This window comes from Oryctolagus cuniculus, chromosome 6 (assembly GCF_051225735.1).
Source record: "Oryctolagus cuniculus isolate XC-2025 breed Fujian yellow rabbit chromosome 6, ASM5122573v1, whole genome shotgun sequence".
NCBI lineage: Eukaryota > Metazoa > Chordata > Mammalia > Lagomorpha > Leporidae > Oryctolagus > Oryctolagus cuniculus.
In genome coordinates this window covers 132,317,085-132,344,604 of record NC_142872.1, presented here as the reverse complement: position 1 = coordinate 132,344,604, position 27,520 = coordinate 132,317,085, and the positions used below count along the sequence as shown (strand labels likewise).

General features: G+C 36.9%; 1 protein-coding gene and 1 pseudogene across 5 annotated transcripts in view; both read right to left on the bottom strand.

The window, feature by feature from the left end:
* The window catches only part of OXR1 (oxidation resistance 1), a 796,801-nt gene that overhangs the window by 108,267 nt on the left and 661,014 nt on the right, over nt 1–27,520 (bottom strand). The window lies entirely within an intron of this gene.
* On the bottom strand, nt 19,121–20,072 carry LOC100345668 (deoxyribonuclease TATDN1-like; annotated as a pseudogene).

The window sequence follows — 27,520 nt, the reverse complement described above, 5'->3', positions numbered from 1 at the left end:
TTTGGGAAAGATTTTTTGAAGAATTAGTATCAAGACTTCTTTAAATGTTTAGAATCATAATTGAAGACAGGTGAGCCTGGGCTTTTCTTTTTGGAGAAAATTTTTGATTACTATAACATTTTACTTCTTATATATCTATACAGATTTTCTATTTTTCTTGACTCAGTTTGGTCATTTTTGCCTTCCTGGGAATTTGTCCATTTAATATATGTCATCTAATTTGTCACTCCTGGTATTCTCTTAAATCCTATTAGTTTCTGTAAGATCAGTAGTGACATTGGTTCTTTTATCCTACTTTTAGTATGGTATTTCAGTCATCTCTCCCTCCCCCTACTCCTGTCAGTCTTGCTTAAGGCTTGTCAATCTTGCTGATCTTTGCAAAGAGCAAACTTTTGGTTTATTTTCTCTAGGGCTTTTCTATTTTCTATTTCTTTAACATGCATGCTGAGCTTTGTTGTGTTCTTCCTCCTGCTTGCTTCCTGTATCTTCTTTCTTGCCCCTTCCCACACACCTGCTAGTTTCATAAGGTGGAAGATTAGGCTAGTGATTAGAGATCTTTTTCTCTAATGTTCAAGTAGGGCTTTACAACTAAACCTTTCATGAGTTTTATTCACAAATTTTGGTACATCATATTTGGGTATATCATATTTTTTTTCACTTGTCTCACAGTAGTTTCTAGCTTTCCTTATAATTTATTATTTGACTTGATTGCTTAGGAGTATGTTGTTTAATTTCCACACATTTGCAAGTTTGCCAAATTTCTTTCTGTTGTTGCTTTCTAACTTAGTTTCCATTGTTATCAGAAAACATATTTGGTGTAATTTGAATCTTTTCAAATAACTGAGTGTTTTCTATGGCCCAGTTCATAGTCATTCCTGGACAGCTTTCCATCTATTACTGAATCCACATTTGCTACCTCTCTTCAGTTCTCACTCAAGCTCATTCATTCAGCATTTTGCAAATTTACACTATGCACTGGCAAAAACAAAGCCCCTATGCTATGGCACTTTCAAGCTGATATTACACTTCCAAAGATCATTAAGTGTCTGCACAGGTGTTTTTGTGTGATTAGAAAGTGATTCCTGTAAAGATAGATATATTACAAAAATGCATCCCAAATCAAAAAATGCAATTAAGAAAATAATTCCATTTAAAGTAGTATCAAAAAGACTAAAAGGCTTAAAAATAAACCAAACCAAGGAGGTACAAGACATACACAGTGCTGGCACCTTGGCTCACTTGGTTAATCTTCCACCTGTGCCACCGGCATCCCATATGGATGCCGGGTGCTAGTCCTGGTTGCTTTTCTTCCAGTCCAGCTCTCTGCTGTGGCCCAGGAGGGCAGCAGAGGATGGCCCAAGTGCTTGGGCCCCTGAACCACATGGAAGACCAGGAAGAAGCACCAGGCTCCTGGCTTCGGATCGGCGCAGTGCCAGCCGTAGTGGCCATTTGGGGAGTGAACCAACGGAAGGAAGACCTTTCTCTCTGTCTGTCTCTCTCACTGTCTATAATTCTACCTGTCATGTCAAATAAAAAAAAAAGACATTCATAGTGAAACTATAATGCTAAAATAATTAAAGACCTAAATAAATGGAAAGATATCTAATGTATATGCAATAGAAAACTCAATATTGTTAAAATGACAATTCTCAAATCAACTTACAGATGTAATACATCCCCTATCAAAATTCCTACTGTGTTCTTTCCAGATATGAAATATCCTATCCTCAAATTCATATAGATTTGTGAGGAGCCTCAAAGAGTCAGTACAATGTTAAAAGAAAAAAAAAATTGGAAGTCTCACACTTCCTATTTCAAAACTGAATACAAAGCTGTAGCAATTAAATATATAATAATAGGGCCAGTGCTGTGGCGTAGAATTCTCAGCCTCTACCTGTAGTACCGGCATCCCATATGGGTGCTGGTTCAAGTACTGGCTGCTCCACTTCCGATCCAGATCCCTGCTAATACACCTGGGAAAGCAGCAGAATATGGTGAATGGGACTGTCCCAAGTGATTGGGACTGTGTGCCCATGTGGGAGACCAAAACAAAGCTCCTGGCTCATGGCTTTGGCCTGGCCCAGCCCTGGCAGTTGCAACCATTTGGGGAGTAAAACAGCGGATTGAAGATTTCTCTCTCTCTCTCTCTCTCTCTCTCTCTCTCCCTCCCTCCCTCCCTCCCTTCCTCCCTTCCACGCTCCCTCATTCTCTCTCTGCATCTCTACCTTTCAAATACAAAAAAAGCAAGGTGCCTAGACTATTTGGCTTCCTCTATCTTTTAGTCCATAGTAATGACAGATGGATAGATAATAGGTATATCTAATGGAATGAAGTGTTTAGCAAATGATATATTTGGCAAACATATTTCTCACAAGATGTCAATGTCATTTAGTTAAAGAAATAATAGTGCCTCCAACAGACAGTACAGGAACAACCAGATATCCACATAGAAAAGAATGAGTTAGCCCTTTACCTTACACCAAATAAAAAAGTTCATTCAAATAATTCAAAATAGATCAAAGACATTCATATAAGAGCTAAAACCATCAAACTTAGAGGAAAATAAAGAGTTAGGCATGCTCTTGGCATGCAAAAAACATAAGCAGAAAAAGAAATGTACCTCTTTCCTAATAGGAGAAATGCCAGTTACAGTGACTGATAATACTCTTTTCTCCTCAGAATAGCAAAGGCGAAAATGTTTAATAACACTTTGGTGAGACTGGGTAGAAACTCGCCCTTTCATCTAGTAGGGGAGTGAAGAGAGGTACAACGCTATAGGCCTATTTGGTAGAATCTATAAACATTTTTAAACCACATGCCCTTTGACTCAGCATCTTTGATTCTTGTTATTTATCCTACTGATGAATGAAATGATGCAAAAAATTTTTCTATCTACACTATCAACATATTGAAAACATTATAAATGGCAACTAATAAAGGAGTGGATAAAGAAGTTGTATGTACATATTATAGAATATAATTCAGCCATTAAAAATGAGACAGTCCTTGATATAACTGATCATGGAAGAATCTTGAAGAAGTACATTTAATTGGAAAGCAAGATATAGAACTCTGCATATGGTATTCTTCCATGTCTGTAAACAGTATAAAGTGTAGGTAGTTATCCACATCTATATGTTTTGACTGGTAGATGTAAGATCATCTAATGAAGAATTATTTTTTAAGTGCAAAAAAGGCCTTTCTTTCAGCAAGTCCATTCCATCATTTGGGAGGTTGCTGGGTAACCAATGTTGAATTAACAGTCATTCAGCTCCTACCAAAAAACACTTTGAGATAGACTGTACTTCTCAATCATCCATAAGAAACAGGAAAGCCATTGTTTCTTTTAATTCTCTAAGAACTACCCCCATTTCAAATTATGTCACCTGAAGTCACTAGATCTGGCCTAGAAGGCAACAATGCCTCATCCTTAAGACCATCAGTCCTCAGTTCAACTTCAAATCCTGGCTTTACCACTCACTAGAAGTATGATGGGAAGCCACTGACCTAGCCTCTCTGTCCTTCAGATTCCTTATCTGTAAAATACAAAGAATATAAACATGTTGAAAATGAATTAATAAAATAGTACAAACAACATGCTAAGAAGAGTACTTGGAATCATTAAGTCCTTGGTAAATAATCAAAATAGCTTATCGGGTTATACTTTTAATGTTGTGTTCTGACTTTTATTGAGGCTCAAAGCAAGAAATAATTGGGTGAGGAAATGATATGTTATTATGTTGTAATTCAGGGTATCTAGTTTTAAAATATTGTTGGCATACATTTAGAATTTTCTGTCAGGAAAAATCCTTGTGAAGACTTAACATACATTTTAATTAATCAGACAGTAAGTATTATCATTTTGCCCTAAGTGTCAAATATAATAACCATCTTTTTTCAGATAAATAGAACTACCTTACCTTTCCTTTTCCTAGTGTTTTTGACTAGATTAAAATAACAAAGACAATATATAACAAGGTATATGTGCATGGTAAACAAAACAATCCAAAAAAATCAAGCAGCACAAAAGGCTACATAATGGTAAATGCTTTTTTTTTTTTTTTTTTTTTTTTTTATTATTTGACAGGTAGAGTTATAGACAGTGAGAGAGAAACAGAGAGAAAGGTCTTCCTTCCATTGATTCACTCCCCTAATGGCCACTACGGCCGGCGCTGTGCCGTTCCGAAGCCAGGAGCCGGGTGCTTCCTCCAAGTCTCCCATGCGAGTTCAGGGACCCAAGCTCTTGGGCCATCCTCCGCTGCCCTTCCAGGCCACAGCAGAGAGCTGGACTGGAAGAGGAGCAACCGGGACTAGTACCCGGCACCCCTACTGGGACTAGAACCCGGGGTGCCGGCACCGCAGGCGGAGGATTAGCCTAGTGAGCCATGGCACCGGAGGCAAATGCTTTTTAATGAAGACAAAGTTCTTGAATCTTAGGAGTATAATAGGATTTAAAATGGAAGCAGAACTATGGCATCTTGGGAAAACACAGAGATATCAAAGTATATGAGCCCCATGCATCTTCAAGTCTTTAAGCAAAATGGTAAACGTGACAACTACGGTATCATTAAAAGGCTAGCTATAATAAACCAAGAAAAGAGCAATTAGATTAGACAATAGAATGAAAAAGTAATTTTGTCAAGATAGTGTAATCATAACCATCTGGCAACTATTTCATGGGATAAAAATGTAAGCACTCAAATTTATGATGTGACAAGTGGAACTTCTGACATAATCAATAAAGCTGACAACATTCAAAGATTTGAAGTGTTAAGAAATCAAGGAATGAATCTATTATACAGTCAGTATAATGGATCTGTCATGAAACATAAGCCTAACTTGGTACACAAATTAGTTACTATTGGTGTTAAGCCCAAGTGCCTCCTTCTCTGATAAAAGGGTTATTATACCAGCATTCATACTCATCAAACACAAGATCTTCACCTCTTTCAAAATTACCAGAGCGAGGAAGAGTATAGGTTGTTGCTTAGATATAACCATGATTACAGAACTGAAAAGTGTATGATACAACTTTAAAATGACCTTTTAACAGAGTGGGAATGAGTGTAATACTGATTTTAAACAAAAGTCCCCTCTGAGGCAGGCATTGTGGTACAGCTGGTTAAGACACTGCTCAGGACACATGAATCCCCGATTAGAGTGCCAGGTTCAAGTGCTTTCTACACAGTTTCCAATCCAGGTTCCTGCTGATGCTCTTCCAGGGAGTCCACAGACGATGGCTCAGGTACTTGGGTCCTGGCCACCCACATAAGAGACCCAGATTAAGTTACAAGATCCTGGCTTTGGTCTGGTCCAGCCCCTGGCTGTTTTAGGCATTCAGGCAGTGACACAGCAGATGGAAAATCAATTTCTCTCTGCCTTTTAAGTAAATAAAAATAACTAAAAATTTAAAAATTCTCCTTTAATAGATGCCAACACTGGGTATAATCATGATAAACTATTAAAAGCCAAGTAAATTTTTTTCAATTCTGAGAGCTGTCTAGAAAGTGTTAACACCCACACTTGTCAGAAAAACACTACATGACAGTCAAGCCAAACAAGGACCTAGCCATATGATCATTAAGATTTGTAATTAAAAGTTAGGTCACAATAACTCACATCAATGTACCATGGAATTATTTCAGTACTATTTTTATATTCTCTTGAAAATTATAATTACAATTGTATAATTACAGCCCAAAATAATCTATACCTGAAATGTGGCAATTATTGTATCAATTTCACTCAGCTCATTGAGCAGCTGCCAAAGATCATACTACCATTTAGGCCTAAAATTGTGAAAACTCAACGAAACTTAGAAGTCTTTAGGGATAATAGCTCATTGGAAACTTCAAAGAAGAGTGTTAACATTTTGAAGATGAACATTCTGATTCTCTTTCTACTGAAGGTTTCTTTCCTGCCTGCCCTTCCTGTAGGGCTTGGGTAGAACTGTGTATCTACAAGTGGAATTGTGCACATAGACAGGAGGTAGTCTTACCTTCTGCTTCTGCATACATCTGAATGCTGCCTTTCTAACCTTTTTCCATTTCTTTTCCCCTCTTAATTCTATAACAGGGCTTCACGTGTTGCTGAGACTTCTTATAGTAATTGAATTTAATGTGGATGCTTATTCTTAATATGGAAAGCTGATAAGTGCACACTTAGATTTTATTAGTTAAATGTTCTATTTTAATATATTAATTTTACATATTAACATTAGATATTTAAAGTCATATTTAGTCATAAAGTCATTTAAAATAAATTTTTGGAGAGGTTTTAGATTAGAATTATTATAAATATTTTCCCTACATTTGCTTTGTATTTTTTTACCAGAAACATTTTATCTAAGGAATCCAAACTTCACGTATTTCATAAATACAACTTACTGAACATAGTGATTATTTCTATCATACCCACCTTCCCACCCACATTTCCACCCTTTTTCCTCCTCCCTCTCCTATTCCCATTGCTTTGTACTTTTAAGGTAAGAGAAAAGTAGGGGAAAATAGGGAAGAGAAATGGCAAAATAATTTAAGAATATGTTGTCAGTTATCAGATACTTTTATATCAAAATTCAGGTTTCAGCTGGTAATCAAGTAGTTTTTTTTCTCCTGGGGTTAAGGGGGCCAGAATATTAATCTGGAGTTGTTTCAATATAAGACAAATGAAACATGTCAAAAAAACGAGAACCTGCCTATAACTCCATCCATCTCTCTTAGAGTGTTAGGAGAGTAAAGTTTTTACCAATATTCTACTTGTTTCAGCCATGGTCATGAGCAGCAAACTTGTGAGTGTTGAGCATAGCATTTCAGGGGAGAAAAACCTATTCCTCTTCCCAAGGTGTACGGGGGTTGCCTGAGTCCCCTCCTCCCCAACCCAAACTCTATTTGGGAGAGATATTAACAGTGCCAGGTAAGTTAGCCAAAAGCAGCCAGGTTATCAGAAGAGAAATTCAAATCAGGACCACCAATCTTGCAATGATCCAGCATTGACCAGATAGCTTTGATTTTTTAAAAGAATCATGTACTGTCACTTTCTCCTGTTATAGATCTTTTAATTCCTAGTCTTTCAGGAAAGCAGCAGACACAGAATTATAACCATATTAAAAACTCAAATATATGCTGCCCTAATGATGTAGGTAAGGTGGTAACTAGCAAGGAGGAGCTGAAGTCCCCGGCCCCTCCCTGCAGTACCTACTTTCTGTGCAACAGAAAACCCCAGCTTCCATGAAACTGCTGCTTAGAACCTGTGCCAGGGTGGCGCTGTGGCATAGCAGGTAAAGCTGCCACCTGCAGTGCCAGCATCCCATATGGGCGCCGGTTCGAGTCCTGGCTGCTCCACTTCCAATCCAGCTCTCTGCTGTGGCCTAGGAAAGCAGTAGAAGATAGCCCAACTCCTTGGGCCCCTGCACCAGTGTGAAAGACCTGAAGGAGGCTCCTGGCTCCTAGCTTTGGATCGGTGCAGCTCTGGCCATTGCGGCCAACTGGGGAGTGAACCAGCAGATGGAAGACCTCTCTTTCTCCCTCTCTTTCCCTCTCTCCCTCTCCCTCTCTGTGTAACTCTGACTTTCAAGTAAAATAAATAAATCTTAAAAAAAAAAAAGAACATGTGCCAGCCAAAAATAACCAGTATGACCTCCATCTCTGTCACACAGATGGACTTTAGCTAATTATAAGGTCATTATAATAAAATTTCACAGCTGACATTCCTACTTCCATCATGCACCTGATGCCATGCCATTTCTGAGACTTCTAAAAAAGAATGAGAAAAAGGGTGATAATCAAGGTTCACCCCAATTTCCACCCTTTATGAATATTCAGTTAAAGTCCATATCCCAGACACCACCCTATTGTCTCCATATCATATCAAGGGATGACCCCAAACCTCATTGAGTGCAGCTCTTTCTGAGTATGCCCACACTCCTTTTTGAATGTGTACTTATTCTTTCCTTACAAATAAATCTTGCTTCTCTGCTGACCTTTACCCACATCTGGTCCTTGAATTGTTTCTTGCCATTCAATAACACTAAGAATGGGCTTGAGGGGTGCATGACTACTTCTAGCCAACTCTCAGGGGAGATACAGGGCCACCCTTCCATCGCCGCCCCCCCATCAAGGGAATCACCTGAGTTCTCAGCTGGCTCCACAGTCAACACTATCAATAGGACTTATTGAATGAACTGAACAAGGACTTGTTGGCAACCCCTTTGAACCTACCCTACTGGTTTTCTGGGAGTCAGAAATGAAGGGGTGAGGATGAGAGTCTTAAAGTACACAGGTATTTAACAACATTTTTAGGCCTCAGGTTGAACTGGTCCTGCTGATACACTATATGATATATAAACCCAGGCATCTATGTTTTCTTTTTAAATTTTAAGCATTGTGTGGTGTAATGAAACCTCCTACTTCTAGTTTCTTCACTCTTTAGTCCAGCCCCAGAGAAATGCTAAATACACAGATCTAAGTATTGCCTTTCCTCAGCTTTAAAAGCACATCTGGTCACAGCAGTAGCTTCCTGTGATAATAAGAAAGATCTGTGAAAGTTTTTTGAAAATTCAAATTACCCAACTATACCCAGGGATCTTGATTCCAGGGTTGTAAGGTGGAAACCCAGAAACTTGCCTTTTTTCAATCATGAGCCATATTTGAGATTTGCTACTTGATAATTGTTCCAAATGTTTTTACTAATATATAGTTCATATGAGTTACACACTAATTTCTGATATTGGGCCACAAAACTAGCTCTAGAAATGATTGAGCAGAAATGACAAGTGTGACTTATACACATGTGTAAAGAACAGTATCTGGCTAAAACAACAAACGTTTTGCATTGCAGATGCTGTGTTCCTGCCCCAGCAATCCATAATATGACATGCTTCAGAAGGCAGATCCTGAATCAGGCTGGATCCCTGCGTCACTATGTGGATCAGAGCCCCTAATCTCACCCAGAATAGGATAGGTATTATAAGCAAGAGATATATTGAGAAATAAAACTTTTAACAATTTATTTATTGAGATTTTGTTTTCTTTTCTCTTAAATGAGAGAAAACAGTGCCTATCTCAGAGCTCTTCTATGATTAGATGGGACATATGTTAGACTCATTGTTCCTTGGCTTTGAATGAGCAAATTTAGATTAATTGCCTTCAGATTTCAGACTGTTCTTCTAGACTAGGGAATGACAGACCATGGCCCATGGATCAAATCTGGCCTGCCACCTGTTTTTATAAATGTGGTTTTATTGGAAGATAGCCATGCTCATTTATTTATGTCATGTCTACATGCTTTGAAGCTATAATAACAGAGTTAACTAGTTATGTCAGAGACCTTATGGCCCAAAAAGCCTAAAATATTTACTCTCTGGCACTTTTCAGAAAAATTCTGATGACTTATATTCTAAAATGCTGAGGCAGTTTTGTAATTCAGAGACAAATTTGTTTCTATTCAAGTTGTTCATAAAAATATTTAATGCGATATGGGCAAGAAGAGTCACAAGGCAAGTGCAAGAGGTTTCTATATCCTTTAACTCCATTTCAAACACCATTTTTTGAAATTTGGATTTGTATCTAACAGCAGTTTTCTGGCAGATCTCTCATTATCCTAGTAGTGAATGCTTAGTTGTCAGCAATCTGATTCTTCCCTGTCCTGGATACATAGGGACACTACATTTTCCAGCTTCCTTTATGGTCATGGGTGTTCAAACGATTGGTTTCTACCCAGTGGAAAGACTGCACACGTGATGTGTGCTATTTACAGGTCTGGCCACAAGAGCTTCCACTGGTGACCATCCATGTTCTTTTTCTACCTTGCAGAAGATGAGCGTGGTAACCTGCAAGTACATTTTCTAAAGATGGCAGAGCCACAAGATAGAAGAAACCTGGGTGTGTGAGTTCTTGAGGAAGTCCAATTTTGCACTTGACCAAGAAATAAACTTCTACCGTATTTAAGCCATTTTATATATTTTGACATTTGTTGAAGAGAATATAATTTTCATAATACCTTATCATTCTTGTAAGATTACCACCAAAGCTTCTTTGACTACATATGAAAATGTTGTGATAACTCACTTTTCTGTGCCATGAAGCTTCAGTTCATACAAAGTAAACAGGAATGTTCATTAACCATGTTCTGATCTACCTTAGCTCTACGAATTTTTGTTTTACACTTTCTAGTAGATCATTCCTAATTAAGAAATGTAAAGGAAAATGGGCTTTGAACTTGTTCTGCTTTTTAGTAATCTGTAACAACACAAAACTTCCTTAAGAGAGCCTGACCCATCTTTGTTCTCCTTTATTGTAGGACTTCCTTTTTGCAAGGAAGGCTCCTAGTTAGACAGTTCCCTTATTGTTTAGACACTTTTTGACACTTTGCTATTATTTTACGTGCCACTCTTCCTTTTTATCTTTCTACTTTTGTTTCTTTGAATAGATAAATCCAGAGAAACTCTTGTCAAATCACACTGGTTTCTTTCCATTTTGCTTTCTCATTAAAACTACTCAGGTAGTTGGCAGAGCTTGAGTTTGTAAGGTATGTACCACCTCTCTATAAGCCTTAATTCTTGTTTTTCAAGTGACATTATAATGCCTTATGTGCTCACCGTCTCTCCTTACTAGCATTCAATGAGGTAAGGACTGTCTTTACTCTTTAGAACACTGCCTGGCACTCAGATGTTATATTGTTTGAATGAATGGAGGAAATGATGTCTACCTTTTCTCCACTTTGCTGCAATTCACTTTTCTACAACCCAAGAATCAGATGAACTTGAGCTGAGCTTACTCCTTCTCTTCATTATTAGAGTCCAATTATTATCTGATATCTTTCTCTTAAAGGAAGGTTCTCAGCTACACATTTTAGGATATCATTTGGGCTTTTGAAAATCCCAATGCTCAGGTCACACCCCAGAAGAAAGAAGCACTGCTGCCCATGAGTTAGGACACAGATACCAGGTAGGATACTCCCAGGTGACTTCTGTGTGCAGCAAGATTGAGAATCACTGCAAGGCTCCAGTTATTTCCATAATAGTTCTACCTTGTTAAGGACAATTAAGTCCTGAGGCCAATAAATATTATATATCCCACTGTCTCGTGAGGGCTCATTATATAGCAATGCTGAACAAATCGGAATTTCTTACAATACCAAGAATTATACTATGGGCTTTTTTAATATGTTATTCCATTTAAATTTCAAATGTACCCTTTGAGGGAGGTTCAGGAGTCTTCTTTTGTAGACAAGGTTACTAGTGTCAAAGAAGTAAAGGAAGACGATATTGTCAACCACATCAGTAAAGAGTCTCTCAGATATTCTGGTCCTAACCTACTGATATATACATACATACATATATCAGTAACTGTTATATATAAATATAAACATAAACTATTTATATATATATATACACATAACATGGCATTTCAATAACAGGAAATTTTGCACCTCTGACCCCTGTAGTTTTGCCTGATAATCAAGGCTTCTAGTAAATTTGATTTTTTTTAAATTTCAAATGAATGATTTTGAAGTCTATATCAAATGTTGCACAGGACATACATATCTCAGAAAATTCAAATTTTGCTGGGCATCCTTTATTTTTACTTGCTACATCTGGCAACCCTACTTCCAGAAGTTTTGGCAATTTCTGAGGATACATCTGTTATCAAACTGAGGGTATGCTACTGGAATCCAGTAGGTTGAGGCCAAATACTATCCAAGATTCTATAGTGCTCAAGGCACCCACATCACAAAGAACTGTGCAGCTTCAAATATCAATAGTGAACACATTGAGAAACTGTGGTCTAGAAGATGCTGAGAAAAATAAGCACCCCATAACCAGATCATGCTTCTGAAACTTCTGTAGTCTGTTTTAAGAAATCCTTATTTCATCCTTTAATATTCAGTGTTCTTTGATATTTGTACTTTAGTTGTTTTATATGGAAACAGCATGCTACCATTGATCTTAATAGCTCTCCATGTCATTTACAGTGGAGGTATAGAATAGGCTATTGTCACTTCCCAACACAGCTATGCGTGCTTGCTGTCTCAGCCTCACATTTTTACTGAATACTTTCAAAAGCTATGCAGGCTCTTCTAAGAATCCTACTCTCTGAAGTACCCTTTGCATGCAATTTGATTTAGTTGCAAGAAGCACAGAGAAATCTGCAAATGAAAGAAAGGTGTGTTAGAAGTCCAAATGGCAAAGGGAGAAGATGCAATAAGTTATTGCTAATAGAATGATGCGTCTTTAGCTAACAAATTAGTATGTTGTGAATGCCATTAGCCTGATGCTGATGTAATAACTTTACCACAATCCATGCAGATGTTTTCTAAAAATTTTAGTAAAATAATATTGAGATGAACTTTTTAGTGATTTTATAAAACATGAACACTGGTTTGATATGAATAAGTACATTTATTATATGTATAACATATATTTGATATTGGAATGTGTAAAAAGCATGTTGGGTGTTCTTTCAAATATTGTGATCAAACATAGAGCATTATTTAGTAAGAAAAAGTTATAATATTTCTTCAAGATTTGAGTATAAACATTGAATAACTTGCAGAATTTGAATTTCAAAAAAAGAAACCTCAATTTGTCTTTCTCAGGGTAAATTTAACATCTAAATTACTCACTTTAAGATGTTCCTAAATATTGATTTGCAAAGTAATAGATGTTATTTTTATGCCTTCAAAGGATACAGGTTAAATCACCTCCCATTGTAAAGATTTATTGCAATTTAGACTTCTAAAAATATATACAGGGATGGATGTGTAGCTTAGTGGTTAAGATAAAAGTTGGAATGCCTGAGCTCCATATTTGAGAGATAGGTTTGATATACAACTTTGGCTCCTGATTCCAGTTTCCTGCTAATGCAGGCACTGGGAGGCAGCAGGGATGGCTCAAGTAGTTGGGTTCTTGATAACCACAGGAGAGACTGGATGACCTTGACTGAGTTAAACCCCCAGTCATTGTGAACACTTGAGAGTATGAACAAGTGGAGCTCTCTGTCCCTTGCTCTCAAATAAGTTTATATGTACACACACACACACACACACACATGCTCCTTGACTTATGATGGTGTTATGTCCTTATAAACAATCACAGATTTTAGAACCATCAAAATAAAAAAATGCATTTAATGCACCTAATCCAGACAACATCATAGATTAGCTTATCATACCTTAGGCATGGTCAGAACACTTCATTTTGGTCCTCATTCAGCAAAATCATCTAACACAAAGCCTATTTTATAATAAAGTGTTGAATAACTTTAAAAAGTGCTGGCAACCCTGTACCCTGTAGAAAGTACTGCGTGTTTCCCCTCCTGATCACAGGGCTGACTGAAAGCTATGCTCACTGCCACTGCCCAGTAACACCAGACACAACTGTTCTACACAGGTGCTTGCCTGGGAAAAGATCCAATTCTAGTCAAAGTACAGTTTCTACTGATAGTGTATTGGTTCATACCATCACAAAACCAAAAATCTTTAAGGTAAACCATCCCCCAAAGGGGAATGTCTATACTTATTTCTATTATTTTTAAATAGAGAATTACTTTGACTTAAAATCATCATACTCACTACTTTCTCCCAAAAAGAACAGATCATGAGTTTTATATAAAACAAAAAGAGCTCTACCCAGACATCTGCTTATCCTAAAGATTCCAGTGAGCATTATCTGTATTACCAAAGGGATAATTATAATTATCATGAAACTCTACAATATAATTCATTGAAATTATATATTTGCATTGTATGTGTTACCCAGTAGGTCTTCAACAAGTACCAATTATTTCTGTATAAAAGATATAAATGTAAAAGTATATATGTCAGTTCTAGGGGTTTTAAGAAAGAAAAAAATAAACAAGGAGGAATGCGGCCTTGTTAAATATGTCTTTTCCTTGATATATAAAAGATAAACCAAAATAAGGCATTCATGTTCTTGGAATCATTGGCAGTGGCAGATGGCAAGGAGGTTATAAGATTTTATGTAATTGCTCCCAAAGTGTTCTATAAATACTGTAATTACACTTATCCTACAACACTGATTTTTTTAAATATGTCTCAGAGAATGGAAACCATTGGTCCTGCCAACTGTTTGCATTAAAATCACTTTACTATTCTACTATATTGTGGTTCATTCCAGGCGCATCCTGAATGACAAAGCAACTCTTTATTAGAAAGCACCGACCAAGTTTACATCCTTGAACTCTTTGAAACCCTTGCTTTAAAATCTTCTGATAACTTTATCAGTCCTAAACTATGTATGCATGATCACACGTGATCCTTATCCAATTCTAGCCAAGTTCCATACTGAATGATCTACATATATCAAACCTGAAAATCTTAAATAATCCAACCATATTCCCTCAACACCACATCCTCCTAGGCATTGGGAAGGCTCTGTGGAGTAGAATCTCTTGTTACTTCAATAAACTCAAGCTTGGTTATTTTGGGGAGCCACTTTCAACATGTTCATCATACAGTGAAATCCTAAAGAGTTGGGTATATGTTTCTTCATCTTCTCATCTGATTTTTTAAATTTTGTTCCTACTCTGCAGTTGTTTCACATGTTTTTTTCTCTTGAATTTATAGGAGTGTTGGACAGCGTTTCTGCACTAGGCTCAAATAGACTATACTAAAAGAGCATGGGATCATTTGCTTTAGGTGCTACATAATAAAGCTGAAAATGGGTCAGTCTTCCAAAACAAACAAACAAACAAACAACAACAACAACAACAAAAAACAGGTGATTCACAGCAGCCAATCAGAAGAAACGCAGTGAACCTGCAGTGGTGAGAAAGTCCCTTCTTTAACTTTATAAGGAAAGTAACTCTGAATTGACCAATCTGCTTTTTATTCCTTATCTCTGTTTCTTTAGCTTTTCTCTGCCTATAAAGCCCACACCTTGAGGCTCTTTTTATTTTACAGATGGGATGCTGCCTGAATAATAAATTGCTACAAACAAAAAATAGCTTATTAGATCTTTGAACTCAATTTGTTTTTTGACATATGAATGGGTGACTCTTATAGGGTTGGCCTCAGACCAGCAGCATCAACATTATCTGGGAATTTATAAGTGCAAATTCTAAGCCTTAATTTCAGATCCACTAATAAAGAGGATGGATAGGAAGGACCCAACAATCTGTGTTTCAGCAAATCCTCAAGAGAATTCTAATGCCCTTCAGGCTTGAGAATTGTTATAGACCACAGTTAATAGTCAATACACAAAAAAGGATCAAAAAATATAAATGTCAGTGGGATGGATAGTAATTCCAAGTTAGAGTAGATATAGTACAAACTGGATTCCCCATTGACTAGGGACTAGGAGGAGTTGTTGGATTTGGGAATATGTCGGATATATGGATGAATAAAGTAGTATTCAGGGTACTGGATAATAGAAAATATTTGAAAGAGGTTTAAGCTAAGTTGTGCATGTGAGCCTAAGGAGCCTGAACTTCCCGTTGACAGCAGGAAGTCACCAGGGTATGATGCACTTAAATATGCAATACTGATGGTTAAGGAAAAAAAGTGTGTACTGCAGTGGAAAAGTACACAGTATCTGAAGTCCAGTCTGCTGATTCTGACTCTATGGAAACTGATTTACAACTTTTTAAGATATAAAAGCCAGTAGAAGTGCAAAAATAATTATTTATAAACAAAGACATTTTTGTCTTTGGGAATTCTTTTCAATAGACTTTGAACCGACTTTCTGCCCCAACAGAGGAAGAATGTGCCACCATTTGTAAGTTAATTTCAATAAGTACATGTGTTGTTTGGATTATCCCTTGAACCACTGGTTCCTTCCTTAGTGAATTAAAGTAACATATTATCTTTATATCTGCCTTTAATCTTACCTTTTTGGGTGAAAATCATCCTTAAATATTATTGTCTTATTTCTCTTTAGAATCCATTTCAAACATTGATACAGATGCGTGTACATATACACACATTAAAGGCCTTTCAACGTGATTATATACTTTTTAAACAGGAAAAAGAAATAAAATTGCTGTGTATAGTACTTAGTTTTTGGATTATCAAACTTGGTGCTGTGCTTTCTCTCAAATCAGTTATAGGTTTCTTGAAGCATTGCTATATTTTTATAATAAAAACAATTTTATTAGTTTCAGTAAGACTAGGGAAAACAACAAAGTTTTCTAATTACGATTCCATAGCCACGAATTATAATAGGGTACTGTAGCAGAACAAACAAGCGGATGGGTGGAGGGGTATGTGGAGCATGTTTGCAGAATGTCAAAGGAATGATGGCAATTTGACTACCAGGTTTTGACTGTACTGAGTAGGAGCGATAGAGAAAATTTTTTTGCAGAGGATACTCTTGAGGGGAGGAAACAGAGAGACAAAGACTAGGCATTGATTGGAAGAATAAGGAAAAGGTAGCGAAACAAGTGTGCACAAAGAGAAAATCATACTCATCTAAGAATGCGACTTCCTATAAATAGAGTCTCTCACCACAGGCAATACCATCATTAGAGGAATACTAGGAGCAGCCACTGAGTGTCAGCAACTCTCTGCTTTAGGGTCAGAACCAAGATCCCCTCTGCTAAACTCTTATTCTGCACATTTATTTCTTCTAATAAAGAAACAGGCTTGTCTAAAGAAAAGTCTGATTTTCTTTTAAGATCGTTTCATCAAGTTCAAACCAGTAGAAGAAGTATAGAACCATTTAGAGGAAATTACTTGGATTTGAAATGGGGAAATTTCCTGAAGCAAATTGTTGCTGGCCTACACACTCAATCTTTAAACATAAGGTACTGACTAAACCAGTCAGGTATCACAGGTATCAGTGGTTCATCAGTCTGAGGATGCTGGCCGAGTTTATACTTTAGCCTTTGCGAACTGTTCTCATATTTCTATAGGAAGGATCCAGAATATATAAAATAAGTTACCACAGTACTGCCAATTAATAATTTGCAAAAGGATATGCTTTTTAACAGCTTGTAGAATTATTCCCCTCTCCTTTCCAGAAACAAACAAAAAAGGTCTACTTTACACTGGGTAAGTACATTAAGGAGTTTATGCAAAGTAGAAAGTAATGCCTTTCTATATGACAAACACCTATGAGCTTACAGGGTTTCCTATTGATCACCTAACATTAAATGGTCTTAGTCTTACTTGCAAGCACAGAAGCTCAACGCTGTGAAATCAGTATAGGACTCACCATTAAATGCTTGATTTGAATGGGTGGGTAGTTCAGCATTTATTCCATCAGTCAATAATAAAACGAAATGCCAGTGAAGAATACCATGAAAGGAAATATAAAGCTAGGACAGAGATATCATCAGCTGCTTCTTTAGAAATCATAACTAAGGCACTAAATATGAGAACAATGACCCAAACTATTTACAACTTTATAAGAGTAACACCTACCTCAGCAATCATTTTTGAGAATGGGAGTTTGACAGCTTTTTAATTCTTTTGGACTTCAAAATGAAATACTATAAAATTATGCCAGACCAATGAATTTGTCCTATTTTAAAAATCTTTTGGAGAAAGATTTCCTGATATCCTGTTAAATGATTAACCATGTTTACTATAAGAAGCTCTTTTCCTACAGTTATTTATAAAATTCCTATGACAAAAACCCATTTCTTTTAGTCTTCAAAAAAAATTATGAAAACTTCAAACATTATCAAAAAGTAGAAGAGTAGAATGGCCAATCACACATGTTCAACAATTCTCAAAACTGTGTCACATTTGCATTACTTATTGCTATTTTCTTGGCTAAGACATTTTATAGTGATTTCTAGACATAATGTTTCAATATGTATTTCTAAATTTTAAAAGATTCACACATTTATTCAAAACCATTAGATGATCCCTATCATCCCTGATGGAATTGGTCCTCATCCCTTGGTAGAATCTATGAACTAATCCATGACCAAATATACCCTACTGGCAGAAGTGTCGTTTTTGTAGTATGTCTGTTTCATCATGATCCAAACAAGTTCTATAAATTATAATTTGTAAAGTCTTTAGTCATTGAGACCAGTGCTTCCTTAAACTTTAATATGCAAATGAATCACTTGGGTATCTGAATATTCAGTAGTTCTGGGGATGGCCTGAGACATCACAGTTTTACTAATCTACCAGGTGTTGCCAGTTTTGCCAATTGAACTCAGTGGACCATACTTTGGCCAGCAGGATCTTAGTAAATGCCCCATTGGTTTTGTTTATTTGCTTTTTTTTTTTCCTGCATGCCACTGTCTTGCAGCAGAAACTGACTAGTATCCTGGGCTATGTCTAAGAGTCTGGATTTGCATGTTTGCTTCTATGTGCCATTAACTAACTTATTTTTCTTCTAAAAATTTTTTTGTTAGATCAGAAACTTGAATACATTCAAGCTCACCTTTTTTCTGAGAATATCTTACGGAGTTGTGTGAGTTAACTGTTTAACCTTTATGAATGTGATTTTTGAGCTTTTATAGTGACTATAGAGTAGGCTCTGGAATCAGATCTTTATATTTGAATGTCTATCCCTATCACTTACCAGTGAAGGGACATTTGACAAGTTACTTATATTTCCCTATGCTCAGTTTTCTCATCTGTGAAATGGGTACAACAATAAGACTTATTTTATAGAGTTACTATGAAGAATGGCGCATGGCACATGTTCAGTAAATGTATGCTAAGAGTGGGTATTGGCTCCGCTGTTAAGATGCTGGTTAGGATGTCCACATCTCACAGTGGAATGCCAGGGTTTGAGGCAGGGTTCTGCTTGAGATCCCAGCTTCTTCATAGTGCACACTCTCGAAGGCAGCAGGTTACAGCTCAAGTGGTTGGGTTCCTGCCACCCATGTGGAAGGCCTACATTGAACTCCCAGCTCCTGTCTTTAGCCTGGCCCAGTCCATATCATTGCGGACATTTAAGGAGTAAACCAGTGGATGGGAGCCTTCTCTGTCTCACTTTCCCTTTGTCTGAATGACTCTCTTTCTCTCTCCCTCTTCTTCTGCCTTTCAAACAAATAAATAATTTTTATGGTTAAAAATGAAGAATGGTGTACAGTGATACTTATTTAAACAACGTCCAGAAACTTTCTTTATTGAAGCTTACAGTAAGTTTTGTCATGAAATTTCACATATGTGATGCAAAATGGAAGACACATGCCAATTAAATATCAGGAAAAAGTATTTTAATGGTGTTGTTATATAGCATATTGGCTAATTCCAGTGACTCCTCATCTCTTACTGCCAACATCATCTCCAGGATTTGAATTATATGGCATGGTTCATTTCTGTCTTTTATACAATGTCTATTTTCTTACTCTAGGTGGGAAATGAGGTTTTTTATAAATTTTGATCCAGCATGTGTACTTTTGATACCACACCAAGGCGCATCTGTCTCAATCATTAATTTTTCACTAGGTATTGACTTCAAAACTTCCAAATGTGCCTCAGTTTTCAGTGAGCAACCACTGAAACCTATGTAAAGGCCCGAGTCTGTCAGAGCAGCTGCGGCTTCCTTGGTCCCACTCCGCCTACACACCGATCCCTGTTTCTTTTCATTATGTCTAAAAATTCAGCATGTAAGGAACATTGGCAATTTTGTTTGTTCTGACAGTTCAAATTGTTTTTCAAAATATCGCTTTAGATTCTGCTGGACTAGAATGAGCAAAAATATTTTGTTTTAGTTAACAAAGTACTTGGATTTTGCAATGTAAGAAACACCAATGAAAATTTAAGCTGAGTCTCTTCGGGACAAAACTGCAGTCAGTCAAAATCAAGTCCACATTCACCTATTGCTACAACTTTTCCCTTAACATTTTCAGCAAGATTTAACAACTCCATTAAATAAAGATCAGGGATATTCTTTTCAAATTCATCACATCTTATAGGATGGCAACCAACTGTACTGAAAAACATATCATTTGTGCCAAATGCAGTGCATATTTACTGTTTGTAGATTTCCACCTGTAATCGTAAACTTCTCAACACCAGTCTGAACAGCTCTCTCTCTCTTACATCCTGTAAGTTATCTTGGTGCTTTTGAACCCCCTATAAATTCCTCTAAACATAGGATCTGTCAAGTTGATACCAATATCAACAAACCTGAAGTGACTCATAACAGCAGCCCTGACTCCTCCCCAGTGGAAGTGGAAGTCTAAATAAATAATTTTGAAGGTATATGCTATTGTTACTATTGCCAATTTTGTAAACTATTTACTCAAAGTCACAATATTTTAATTACTTTACATTTCTTCTTTTCTTTAAGATTTTATTTATTTGAAAGGCAGAGTTAGAGAGGGACACAAACACACACACATACACACACACATGCACACACACACAAAGAGAGAGAGAGAGAGAGAGACAGACATCTTCCAGCCGCTGGGTAACTCCCCAAATGGCTGTTAACGGCTGAAGTAGGGCCCTTCTGAAGCCAGGAGGCAGGAGCTTCCTCCAGGTCTCCCACGTCGGTGCAGGGGCCCAAGCACTTGGACCATCCTCAACTGCCTTCCCAGGCACATCAGCAGGGAGCTCAACTGAAAGTGGAGTTGCCAGGACTCAAACCTGTGCCCACATAGGATGCCAGCATCCGCAGACGGCGACTTTACCCACTACCCTACAATGCTGGCCCCTTTGCTTTTCTTCTAAAACTAACTTTTCAGCTCTTTGCTCATTTATATATTCCCCTGTAAATAAGCTACAGCTTTTCCCTTCTGTACAGTGCAAACCACATAAGTAAGTAGGCCACTGAAAGGAAGCATGAGTTTTTGGAAGATTTTCTTTTTTTTTTTTTAAGATTTATATGTTTATTTGAAAGTCAGAGTTACACAGAAAGAGGAGAGGCAGAGAGAGAGAGAGGTCTTGCATCCGATGGTTCACTCCCCAACTGGCCGTAACAGCCAGAGCTGCGCCAATCTGAAGCTAGGAGCCAGGAGTTTCTTCTGGGTCTCCCATGTGGGTGCAGGGGCCCAAGGACTTGGACCATCTTCTACTGCTTTCCCAGGCCACAGCAGAGAGCTGGACCAGAAGTGGAGCAGCCGAGACTAGAACTGGTGCCCATATGGGATGCCAGCGCTTCAGGCCAGGGTGTTAACCTGCTGCACCACAGAGCTGGCCCTGGAAGATTTTCTTATCCATATTTTAACTTCTCTTTCAAATTATAATGACTCACAAACTATAAATACAAATATCTTTTACCTTATTTCAACCCGTCCAAGAGGATTCTTGGTAGCTCATCATAGGGATTCAGGTAATAACATTGTACAATACAAAAAGGTTCCAAATCAACAATCTTAAGTGGATATTAAGAAACTAAGGGTGTTATGGCACAGCAGGTTAAGCCGTTGCCTGCAATGCTGGCACCCCATCTGGGCACTAGTTCAAGTCCTGGTTATTCTACTTCCAATCCAGCTTCCTGCAAAAGTGTCTGGGAAAGTGGCAGAAGAGGCCCCTGCTACCCACATGGGAGGCCTGGGTGAAGTTCTAGGTTCTTGGCTTCAGCCTGGCTAAGCTCAGGCCATTGTGGCCATTTGGAAAGTGAACCAGCGAATGGAAGATCTCTCTGTCTCTGCCTCTCTCCTCTCTCTGTAACTCTGATTTTGAAATAAAGGAAAAAATCTTAAAAAAAAAACACTAAAGGAGCTTGTTAACTCATATAAATCCTATATGAATTACATGTCTTTTGTGTTTATCATCAGTAATAAATATATTTTTATATAAAGAATGAGATTTAGTCAGAGAGTAAACCTTCAAGAAACTACTGATATTGAATTCATGGGACTCTGATATATATATCGGATATACACACACATATATATATGCATACACACACACACACACATATATATTTCCTTTTTTTTTTTTTTTTTGGAGTAGGCTTCTGCAGTTTGTAAAGAATCTCCAGATTAATGCTGATACTTTGGGGCATACAAAACACTGCAGAGGGAAGTCTGGGACAATACCAAGCAGCACAGTATATTCTAAATTTTCTTTTGACTGACTTTGTGAATGCAGCAGGTGATTTATATGGACATGAAGTCTGCAATTACAGGTTGAGACCATAACTTGTAAATTATTCATCTCCTTATAATAAATTCCATCAGCATATAGTAACTTAGAGTTAGCTTTCAAAACAAACCAAGTGCTGGCCCAGTGATCAGGGCCGAAAATAAATTAGGCAATGAGCCCAACATTGTTCCACACTTTGCTCTTTTTCCCTTTTCTTTGGAGCTGGATTTTTCTCAGATGTCACTCCTATGAGACGATGAATATATTTGTTTCAGAAATGTATGTCTTAGTTTAATGATATGGAAAGTAAGATAAGAAGGTGGAACTGGCAGATACCAGGACCAAAGCAAAATAATTGAAGGAAACAGTTTGAAAGTCAATTGCTTTTGCAGGCTTATTTGTAAAACAGCCGTATGGTAATAGAAGAGTAGAGTAAGGAAATAATTTTGCCATGTTTACTATTATATAGTTTTTTGAATCATAGGAGTAATATATAAGAATAAGTAAAAATTGCACTCTAGACTGCATAATTACATTGAACTTGACTAAACACAGAAAAAATTCAATGAAAAAAGAAAGCAGTATATAAAATATCCCCCCCCTTTTTAAGAGCATCTGTAAATGCATATGTGTATATGTATGTGTATTATTTATTTATTTATATTTTAAAGATTTATTTATTTGAAAGCGAGTTACAGAGGCAGTGGCGGGGGGGGGGGGGGGGAAGGAGGGGTCTTCCACCCACTCGTTCACTCCCAAATGGCCGCAATGGCTGGAGCCGGGCCGATTTGAAGCCAGGAGTGTGTATATATATATATATATATATATATATACTTCACTCAGTATGTAACCTAAACCAGATTCAAGACCAATACAGAATAAGCATTAACTGACAAGGATAACCTATCTTTTCTTAGATAGTAGTTTTTTAAAATTGATAATTTCTACTATTTTCCAATATTTGATTGCATTTAGCCAGAAATTATTTGTTGAAAACCACTAGAATTAGGCCAAGGAATTAGATGGATTAAGATGGCTAAGAAACAAAGTGGAGTTTTAAGAAAAAGTTCAGAATGAAAGACATAGCAGATTTACAAAATGTATCCATTTAAAGATAAAAAGATAAAAGACACAGAAAACATTTTATGTAGTGCATCACTCCAGTATGTGATGACATTTAAACTAGGTATTTACTTGTGTTACATCTTGAAGGTAATGTCTGTTTTCATATAAAGCATGAACAGCACTATTTTCCTCCCCAAACCTTTTATTAAAGTCTGAAAGATAGGTCTAATTGGATCCTGTTGTATCTGTTTCCATTCTAAATCTCCTAGGAAATGTTCTTTCTTCCTCAATTCTTATTTAAGTGTTGGGAACATATAAATAACATTTTATTAATGCATACAAATATACACCTTTTTTTTCTCTTCTTGTCTTGGATATGAACTGAAACATTCTTAGGTCCTCTGATTTTACTTCAATTTGCAAATTAAGTGTCTAGCATTTGTTTTTTCTTTTTCAAGGAATCCTGATGAAGGATCTAATAGATAAGATGCTGTAGTAAATACTCTAATACTAATTTCCTCAGAATACAGGACTAATGCTTTAATGATGAGATCTTTCAGTTGATAATTAAGGCACTACCTTAACAGTATATTCTCCAAGTAAACTGTGTTGAAGATCATCGAACATTTATGTGTTCTTATTGGGGTCAAATCTTTTTCACTAGACTGACATGATCTAGTTCATGAATGGCACATAGTAGCCATCCAAAAATAGTTCTTAAATGATTTAAATGAATAAATACTATAGAGTGCAATAAAAACATACTAGATATTTCAAAAATTCATGAAACATTGAAATTAGCTTATTGGTACAAAGTTATTGGTGCAAAAATTATTGAAATTCATGCATATGAAGGGTCTTCAAATTTCATGGAAGATGTAGTTATGAAAAGTCTATGCATGGATTTCAAAATGTTTTGCATCAAAATAAATTTGTGTTAATTTCATTTTTGCCAAAAACTTTTTGAAGTATTGTCATGTTATATGTTTATGAAATGCTCTCAATCTAGACTCACATCCATAAAATACTCTACCTTCTGCAATTCAATTTATAACTAAAAATTAAACCAACAAAAATATTAATAGTTTGTTTTGTATACAAAAGATTCGTATGTAAATAGATAAATGGAAAGTAAAATTCATAAATGATTGAAAGGTGAATATTTCTGAAGGCTTTAGTTTGCTTTTTAATTTATGTATTTGAGAGACTCAGACAGACAGACAGATGGAAAGATGGAGAGATCCCTTCAAAGCCAGAAACTGGGACTTCAATCCAAGGTTACCATGTGAGTGTTAGGAACTCAACCACTTGAGCCATCACTGCTGCCTCCCAGCGTCTGCATTAATGGGAAGCTGAAGCTAAGAGTAGGAGCCAGGTATCCAATCCAGGAATTCTGCTAGATATGGGGTGTAAGTATCTTTACCACTTAGGTCAACATCTGCCCAAATGTTTCTTCTTGGTTTGGTGTTCCATCCATGCACAGGCAAAACAACAACTAGTTAACATCCTCATTTAATTTTAGCAAGAATCATGACAAAATTGTGAGATTTTATAAAGCTACAGATGGTAATATTTATATGTATCTGTATATTATATGTTGTATTTGTATTTACCTATATTTTATTTATAAAGATGTGGAAATCCAGAGAATAAAAGCAGAAGCAAGATGTAAGCAATCTTAGTAATGAACAGGACATCAAGTGTTAAGTGAGCCTTTACTCCAATGCACAGTGCCTCAAGCCCTTCCACAATCCCGTTCTCCTTTCTGTCTTCATCTCTCACCACCCACATTGATCTTCCTTCCTTTCACAGTGAACCAGCATTTGACACAGTTAGTCTATAATTACTTCTCCTCCAAATCCCAGGCCAGATAACTGCTCTTCACCTCTTTCCCACCCCACCCAGTTCTTTAAGCTTCTCCACGCTCTGCTCCCACCCCTCGCAGACGGCCACTCAGCATAAAGCAGGGTTTCAGTGCTCACTGTTGAAAGCTGCCGAGTCCTAGAATTAGAAGGGATTTAGAAACAGGGAAAGCCAAGAATTTTTTTTTTAAATCATTATTCATTTATTTATTTGAAAAACAGAGTGACAGATTAGGAGGAAAAAGGGAGGGGAGGAGGGAAAGAAAAAGGGAGATAAAGTTTCTATCCACTGGTCTGCTGCCCAAATGGCTGCAACAGCCGAGGCTGGGCCAGGGAAAAGACAGGAACCAGGAACTCCAACCAGGTCTCCAAGTGGGTGGCAAGGACTCAAGTACTTGAGTTACCACCTGCTGCTTCCCAGGCATATTAGCAGAGAGTTAGATCAGAAGCAGAGTAGCTGGGACATGAACTGGCTCTCTGATGTGGGAAATGGGCATTGCAAGTACAGCCTACCCTGTTGCACCACAACACCTGTCTCAGAAATGTATTTTTGATAATTTTATACATTTAAACAATATCCATAGTAGATATTTAACTGTAATACAAGTTTGGGTAATACAAAGTTTTTCACTTTCTAATCCAGGATTGGCATTCTATAAATAGAATAAATGTTCTCCCACGTACCTTCCCCTTTTATTTTCTCATCTTATATTTGTAAACCACGTCCTTCCTCTTCCAGGTCACATTCTATGATCTTTTTATCCCTTACATGTGCACATCAGTTCTATTGAGTCCACCAAGTGAAGGAGTAAAACAAAAACAAAACCACCACCACCACCACAGCAGCAGAACAAAAAGTACACCTACACAAAAGTCCTGGTTTCTAGTCTTAGGTGTTACTGCCAAACAATCTTGGGCACAGTGTTTACCATTTTATGCCTCAGTTTTCTTAGCTGAAAACAGTGAGGTTAGATTCCATATTATGAAGATCTTTTCCAGTTCCAAGAGTCTATAGGCTAACCCCATGTTTATGCTAGTGTCATTAATTTTTGCAACAATGTTATAGGGAAAGGAAAGTAATACTGTCCCCACATAGCAAGTGAAGAAATGAAAGGTGAGATGACATGTCTGTTGTTGCATTCTGTTTACCTCTGCTAAGTCACCAACTGTGTAAAGAGGAGACAAGGAGGTTAAATGTGTGAGCTTTTAATGTTCATCTTTAAATTCACAAAGGCAGTGGTTTCTCTTGCTAATGATTGGGATTGCAAATTATAAATATATCACACTACATTTAAGATCACATTGATAGTAATTCTGCCCTGCATTATTAATGTTTTCCTCCACTTTTGACCTTATAGTTGTAGATTCTGACTCAGGGAAGGAGGATCTCACCACCACAGGCTAACAACAACAACAACAACAACAACAACAAAAGTGATTAATTAAAAATAATATTTTCTCTTTTCTTAGCAGAATAATGATCAATAATGAACATTTATGTGATTTGTTCTATATTAAATTCTTTTGTGGTGGTAAATGTGGGATTTCTGTATTGAGGGGATAATGTAAGCTGCAGAAGAATTTATTTACTTGTACTTTCGATATAATATTATACAATGGCCATTAGACATACGCATTTATAAGCTTTAAAATTACATTATTAAACATGGAAAAATAGAATCACACAAGCAATTTGCCTGTCAACTGTACCATCTTCTATTTTTACCAAATTTTTCTTCAGGGAACACTGGATGACTAGGACCCTGGAGTAGTAGTCAGAAGATCCATGTTCTATTCCTGGAGCTTTCTCTGGCTCATCTGGTGACCATGTGCTTATCACTTGATCTCCGTTAAATTCTCAGATGTTAGAATTTACAAGTGTTTTCTCATGCACCAACTTCTCAGAAATGCTGAGAATGTAGGTTTGACTGTGTTTGCAAAATATCATGAAATGGCTCAGGGAAAAAAAACAAACAGACTTGAGTCTTAGTATATTTACCACAACTAGTATTTGTAAAGAAAATTTAATTTTTATTTTACAACTTCTAAATGTCTGTTTTATTTCACCATTTCTAAATGCTTCTTCCCTCTTTCAAACGCATCTTCTCATTTGGTAAGAAATCCTTCATTTTTATGGTGGGCAAAGATGAATGCAGCAATGACGTAAGAGAGGGCGAGTTTTGTGTTCTTCATCCTTGTGACCCTCTGGCGTCTGCCTGTGCTCTTTCACAATGAACTAGCCGAGTGTTAGCTGACAGGTTAGTCCAGTTCAACAATAAAAAGAAGTAGAAATTCAGAATTTTTGAGAAAAGGGAGAGCTCCACACACTTTAAAATTCTCCGTAGAATCTATTTTATATCTTCAATTGTTCAACAAATGTTGAGTGTTGCACAGAATATTGAGCTCTGAAGATAAAACAACAATGAAAATGTTGTGTCTGCACCTGAAGAATTGCCAACAGATGAGGGTCATTAGAGAAATAAGTCTCTTCATACACTATAGAGTGGTTAGTTTGAAAATGGAGGAGGGTGGCAGAGGTGACTAGGTTATCCAGAAAAAGTCAACCTTGGTGGGCAAATGGGGACAGACAAACCAATTTCCATAGACTGTAAGTTTTTTTAAAAATAGGG